Source organism: Schistocerca gregaria, chromosome 11, assembly GCF_023897955.1.
Source record: "Schistocerca gregaria isolate iqSchGreg1 chromosome 11, iqSchGreg1.2, whole genome shotgun sequence".
NCBI classification, from domain to species: domain Eukaryota; kingdom Metazoa; phylum Arthropoda; class Insecta; order Orthoptera; family Acrididae; genus Schistocerca; species Schistocerca gregaria.
Window position 1 is genome coordinate 148574723 of NC_064930.1, and position 6935 is coordinate 148581657.

Genomic DNA, 6935 nt, shown 5'->3' on the forward strand with positions numbered 1-6935 from the left:
ACAGACCTATATCATTGACGTCGGTTTGCAGTAGGGTTTTGGAGCATATACTGTATTCAAACATTATGAATCACCTCGAAGGGAACGATCTATTGATACGTAATCAGCACGGTTTCAGAAAACATCGCTCTTGTGCAATGCATCTAGCTCTTTATTTGCACGAAGTAATGGCCACTATCGACAGGGGATCTTAAGTTGATTCTGTATTTCTAGATTTCCAGAAAGCTTTTGACACCGTTCCTCACAAGCGACTTCTAATCAAGCTGTGGGCCTATGGGGTATCGTCTCAGTTGTGCGACTGGATTCGTGATTTCCTGTCAGGAAGGTCTCAGTTCGTAGTAATAGATGGAAAATCATCGAGTAAAACTGAAGTGAGATCAGGTGTTCCCCGTGGAAGCGTCCTGGGCCCTCTGCTGTTGCTGATCTATATAAATGACCTGGGTGACAATCTCAGCAGTTCTCTTAGGTTGTTCGCAGATGATGCTGTAATTTACCGTCTAGTAAGGTCATCCGAAGACCAGTATCACTTCCAAAGCGATTTAGAAAAGATTTCTGTACGGTGTGGCAGGTGGCAGTTGACGCTAAATAACGAAAAGTGTGAGGTGATCCACACGAGTATCAAAAGAAATCCATTGGAATTCGATTACTCGATACATAGCACAGTTCTGAAGGCTTTCAATTCAACTAAATACCTGGGTGTTAAAATTACTAACAACTTCAGTCGGAAAGACGACATAGATACTATTGTGGGGAAGGCGAGCCAAAGAATGCGTTTCATTGGCAGGTCACTTAGAAGATGCAACAAGTCCACTAAAGAGACAGCTTACACTACACTCGTTCGTCCTCTGTTAGAATATTGCTGCGCGGTGTGGGATCCTTACCAGGTGGGATTGATGGATGACATCGAAAGGGTGCAGCTCGTTTTGTATTATCACGTAATAGGGGAGAGAATGTGGCAGATACAATACGTGAGTTGGGATGGAAGTCATTAAAGGAAAGACGTTTTTCGTCGCGGCGAGACCTTTTTACGAAATTTCAGTCACCAACTTTCTCTTCCGAATGCGAAAATATTTTGTTGAGCCCAATCTACGTAGGTAGGAATGATCATCAAAATAAAATAAGACAAATCAGAGCTCGAACAGAAATGTTTAGGTGTTCTTTTTCCCGCGCACTGTTAGGGAGTGGAATGGTAGAGAGATAGTATGATTGTGGTTCGATGAACCCTCTGCCAAGCACTTAAATGTGAATTGCAGAGTAGTCATGTAGATGTAGATGTAGATGTAGAGATAGAGGGTACGGGGGACACAACAGCGAAGGCGTCGCAGGGAGTGGGGATGGGAGAGGAGAGGAGCAACCAGGGGGTGAGGGGGATCAAGGAGGCGGGATGTGTAGAGTGTGTGGAGATGTTCAAGGAATAGGAGTAGATGGGGGAAAGGAATGAGGTCGTAGAGGATCCGCGTGGGGGACGGGAGGCGTATACGGAAGGCGAGGCAGAGTGCAAGACGCTCGAGAATCTGGAGGGACTTATAGAATTTGGGGAGGGCAGATACCCAGGTGGGGCTGGCATAACAGAGGATGGAATGGATTAAGAATTTGTAGGTGTGGAGGACGGGAGAGGGGTGCAACCCCCATGTCCGCCCAGAGAGGAGTTTGAGGAGTCGGAGGCGGTTGTGGGCTTTGGATTGGATGGAGCGGAGATGAGGGATCCAGGTGAGGTGACGGTCAATGGTGAGGCCAAGGTAGGTGAGGGTGGGGATGAGGCGGACAGAACGGGCACAGACGGTAAGGGAGAAATCCAGGAGCCGGAAGGAGCGAGTGGTACGATATATAATGATTGCCCGGGTCTCGGAAGGATTGATTTCCTGGAGCTACCAGTTACTCCGTGCAGCAAAAAGGTCAAGGCGATTTTGGAAAAGGCGTCGGGACTGTCGGAGGGTAGGAGCGAGGGTGAGGAATGCAGTATCATCGGCATATCGCAAGAGGTGTACTGGAAGGGGAGGGGCGGTTTGGGCATATCTGCCGTGTACAGGTAGAGGAGAGGGGAGAGGGCAGAGCCCTGGGGCACACCTGCAGAGGGGTAGAAGGTGTGGGAATTGGCATTATGGATGGTAACATAGGAGGGGCGGTGGGAGAGGAAGGCAGCCATCAGATGGATGTAGTTTATAGGAAGGGCGTAGTTTTGGAGTTTAAACAGGAGACCAGGATGAAAGGCAATGTCGTAGGCATTTTTGAAGTCGAGGGACACAAAAATGGCAGAGCAATGGGAGTTAAGCTGGAGGGAGAAGAGATGAGTGAGGCGGAGGAGTTGGTCATCAGCAGAGAAGGAAGGTCGAAAGCCACATTGGGTGTTGAGGAGGAGGTGGTTTTGGCGGAGGTGGTGATGGATGCGCCGGGAAAGGATGAATTCCAAGAGCTTGCTGAACACCGATGTGAGACATTTAGGACGATAGGAAGAGGTGTCAGATGGAGGCTTGTTGGGTTTGGAGAACATCAGGATACGGGAGGTTTTCCGCAGGTCGGGGTAGAAGCTGGTGGCAAGAATTACATTGTAGAGGGTGGCAAGGGCTGAAAGAAAGGAGGGAGGACAGTGTTTGAGGTGGAAGTAGGTAACGCTCTCGTGGCAGGGAGCAGTGTTGCGTTAATTGCAGAGTAGTGGTGGGCAGGAAATCGCGTATCTGTTAGAAATCAAAGTGATCGGGAAGTCACAGATATCACAATAACAACTTTACAGAATCTAACTGCGATTTCAGTCACAGTCAGCAGTAGCAAGTAGCATTTCACATTCAACGCTGAGAGCCGTCTGTTGGCCGAATTCCGTACTGCTTTCTGCGATTTCAGTGACAAGTCGCGGCTAGAAGTCCCAAGTAGCAACTAAAAAGTGCAGTTAACAGTTCCATCTGTTGGCCAATGTTTGTACTACACTCATTCCCTGCGATTCGCTATCGATTCCAACTGCGATTTCTGTGACAAGTCGCGACTAAAAGTCGCAAGTAGCAACTAAAAAGTGCAGTTAACAGTGCCATTGTTGGCCGAAGTTCGTACTACGCTATTCACTGTCGAGTCTATCTGTGATTTCTGTGACAAATCGCAACAAGAACTCGCAAGTAGGAACTAAATAGCGCAGTTAACATTCTTTTCCTAGTGCCATCTGTTGACTGACGTACGTACTTCGTCATGAGAGCGCTGTGCCTCACGAGATCGGTGTGCTGTGTGTGTGTATATGAAGTGCTTATTTCAGTAGTGGTACAAGTCCAGTTTTGTTCATTTTGAGATACGGAGTCGTAAAGCTAAATGAGTGCTGAAAAATCTGCTCACCGAATCCTCCTCCTCCATTGACCGCCTCCATTGACCACGTTACCTCTGCCTGCAAAACCCCCGCACTTGTCATCACTCCAAAGCTACCCACTTCCTCAAGAACTGCCCCAACCTCACCTCTCCCCCCTCCTGCAACACTCGCAATGAACCACATCCTACCTACTCCTCGAAGTGTAAAGCGAAACCTCCTCCAGTCACCCCTGAGCTCACCGTCCCTGTCCGTCCTGTTGATGACCCCGTCGACCCCAACAACTCTCTCCGCCCTCCACCCACTGCAGAGGACATAAGCTCTTTCATCACCGTTGTGCTCCAAAACATCCACCCCTTCCAGTGCTCCCACACCCTTTCCCAAATCGCCCACACTGCCTGTCAGAACCGCGTGGATGCCTTCGTCCTAAATGAAACCTTCCTTCAACCCCGTATCTCCATCTCCACAGCTCCTTACACCCTTCACTGCACCGATGACCCGTACCCTCTGGCGCGTGGTGGAGTTGCCATTGGCCACCTCAAGCACCTCCCTGTCCGGCCCCAACCTCTCCTTAACAATCCTGCCGAGCATCTCACCCTCAGCCTCTTCTTCCCCACCCTTACCATCACCCGTGCCACCATTTATGTCTGCCCTCGCATACCCATCCCGTACGATTTTCTGGCCCACATTGACCGCACCTTCTCCGCCTACGTGATTGCCGCCGACCTCAATATCCACAGCCGTGCTCCTGCCGACCTCCAGTTGTGGCATCAGTTTCTCACCACCCTCCAGGGGGACCTGGTTCCCCTCCCTCAGCACACCCGCCCTGAGTCCAACACCACTCCCAATGTGGTCCTTGCCTCTCCCAACCTCCTCGGGCGCATCTCCGCAGATGTCCGTGACCTCATTGGCAGGACCATGCTCCTGTTCTCCTCACTGTCTCTAACGGTCGCCATCCCCACAACGCTCCTTGCCCCGACGTCCCTCCTAAACTTGTCCACGATTACTCCCGTGCCAACTGGGATGCCTACCGGGACTCCATTCACACCCAGGCTGACGGCCATGACCTTACCATCCAATCTCCTGATGACATCTCTAGCGATGCTGCCTTCCTGCACCAGACCTTGTCTGATGCCGTCGCCACCGTATCCCCACCAAAACCATCGACCCTCACAGTCCTGCCCTGCCTCCACAGGCCGTCCTTTTCCTTCGAGAGTCCTGCCATCTCTACCGCTCTTTTCTTCGCACTCGTGACAGGGATACACTTACCCACCACTGGCAATTACAACGACAAATCTGCAACCTGGTTACTGCAAAGAAACGCCAGACATGTACAAAACTCAACACCGTGCTCCCCGTAAACTCTTCCAAGTATTCGTCTGCTTTCCATCGCCTTACTGGGAACTCCTCCAACCCCCCAGTACCCTCTCCTCCTTGATGACCGTCCCTTTCCTGACAACCTCAGTATGGCCGACCACTTTGCCTCTCACCTCTGCAATGATTTTTCCAACCCAGATGATCCCCATTTTGATTATTCCCTCTTCCCTGACGTCATGGACTGTACGAATACCTCACTTCCTCCCATTGCTCCTAGCTTCCAATACAAGGGCCACACACCACCGTCTGACGTTAACACTCCCATCAGTACACAGGACATCGGCCTCACACTCCGCAATAAATGCAACACTGCTTCCGGCCACGACTGCGTTACCTACTGCCACCTCAAACATTGCCCTCCCTCCTTCCTTTCAGTCTTTGCCACCCTCCACAATGTCATCCATGCTAGTGGCTTCTATCCCAGCCTGTGGAAAACCTCCCGTATCCTGATGTTCTCCAAACCCAACAAGCCTCCATCTGACACCTCTTCCTATCGTCCTATATGTCTCACATCGGTGTTCAGCAAGCTCTTGGAATTCATCCTTTCCTGGCACATCCAGCACCACCTCCACCAAAACCACCTCCTCCCCGACACCCCATGTGGCTTTCGAGCTTCCTTCTCTGCCGATGACCAACTCCTCCACCTGACTCGTCTCCTCTCCTTCCAGCTTAACTCCCGTCACTCCGCCATTTTTGTCTCCCTCGACCTCTAAAAGCATTACGACTGAGTCTGGCATCCGGGTCTCCTGTTTAAACTCCAAACCTACGCCCTTCCTGTCAACTACATCCGTCTGATGGCCTCCTTGCTCTCCCGCCGCCCCTCCTATGTTACCATCCATAATGCCAATTCCCACACCTTCTACCCCTCTGCAGGTGTGCACCAGGGCTCTGCCCTCTCCCCTCCCCTCTCCTCTACCTCCTGTACACGGCGGATATGCCCCAACCCTCCCCCCCTTCCGGTACACCTCATGCAATATGCCGATGACACCGTATTCCTCACCCTCGCTCCTACCCTCTGACGGTCCCGACGCCTTCTCCAGAATCACGTTGACCTTTTTGCCGCACGGTGTAACTGGTCGCTCCTGAAAATCAATCCTCTATTTTCCCCAACTACCCTGTCTCTGCCCCCTTCTCTCCCCCGAGTCCTTTTGCATTTCCCTCCTCTGCCTTTCCCTCTCGCATCTGTCCTGCCCCCCCCCTTTATGAGTCCTCTCCCTCCTTTGGTTCCCCCCCTTTAGTTTTCCCTCTCCTCCCTCCTTGTTCCCCCCCCTCTGCCCAGGTCCCGCCTCCCCCCCCCATCCGCCATCGGCTATGGTGTGTGTCCTCTTTATGCCGACATTTTAATACAGTGTTTACAGTGAGTGTTCAGTGTTGTGTCTTCTTCAAAGTGTTGCGAATGGCCATCATACCGTGGCTGGCTGTGATTTTCATATCTCTTGCGAACAGAAACCAGACTGTCGCCATGTTTTTTTAATTGTCTGTCTACTATGTTCCCTATCTGCTTCCTGTGTATTTTATTAGCTTTGCCAACCCTTTGCTTTTTGTTTTAACTTTCCACGATTTTCCGCCGTTTACAATTTCAGTCACCGATTTATCGGCTGCTTTTATTGTTTCTTATCTTCTTTCTTACGTTTTAAACACTCTGTAGGCTGCAGAGCAGCGTACTAAGCTGCTGCCAGCTCGCCCCATTCGAGGGAATCGAAATACAATAAAGGAAAAAAAAAATTAGATGCAGTAATAGCAGTACTAGCAAATGCACAAGTTACATTTCTATCAGTTGTCTTTATGCGGAAATTCACAAACGACTGCAAATTAAGACACAGAGACTGTTAGTTGAATCAAATAATCCGTACTCTTCTGCTGCTGGTGATTTTTAAAAATCGCTGCTCTGATTTACTGGAATCGATTAACGATTGTTTCACTTAACTGGTCACAAAGAGACCTACACAAATATGAAAACTTATCTGGGAAATACAGAAACTGTGGCAGCAGAAGTGAAGAGGCATATAAAGTTTCCACTTCAACATAATAAGTACCGAGTGACATAGCAAGGCCAGATGAAATTTGTTGATGAAGTTCTGTTCCCATCTTAAGTATAGCACTTAAAGACACTGTCAACGTGAATTAGAATCGCAAAATTATTCAACTATATGTTGTATACAACGCTGTTGAATGCAATTCGACATAAACTACAAGTTGTACAGCTTTGCTTCCGCCATCTGAACTTAATTCAGAGTTAACACCATCTAAAGTCTCACTTGCCGCCATTTTTAAT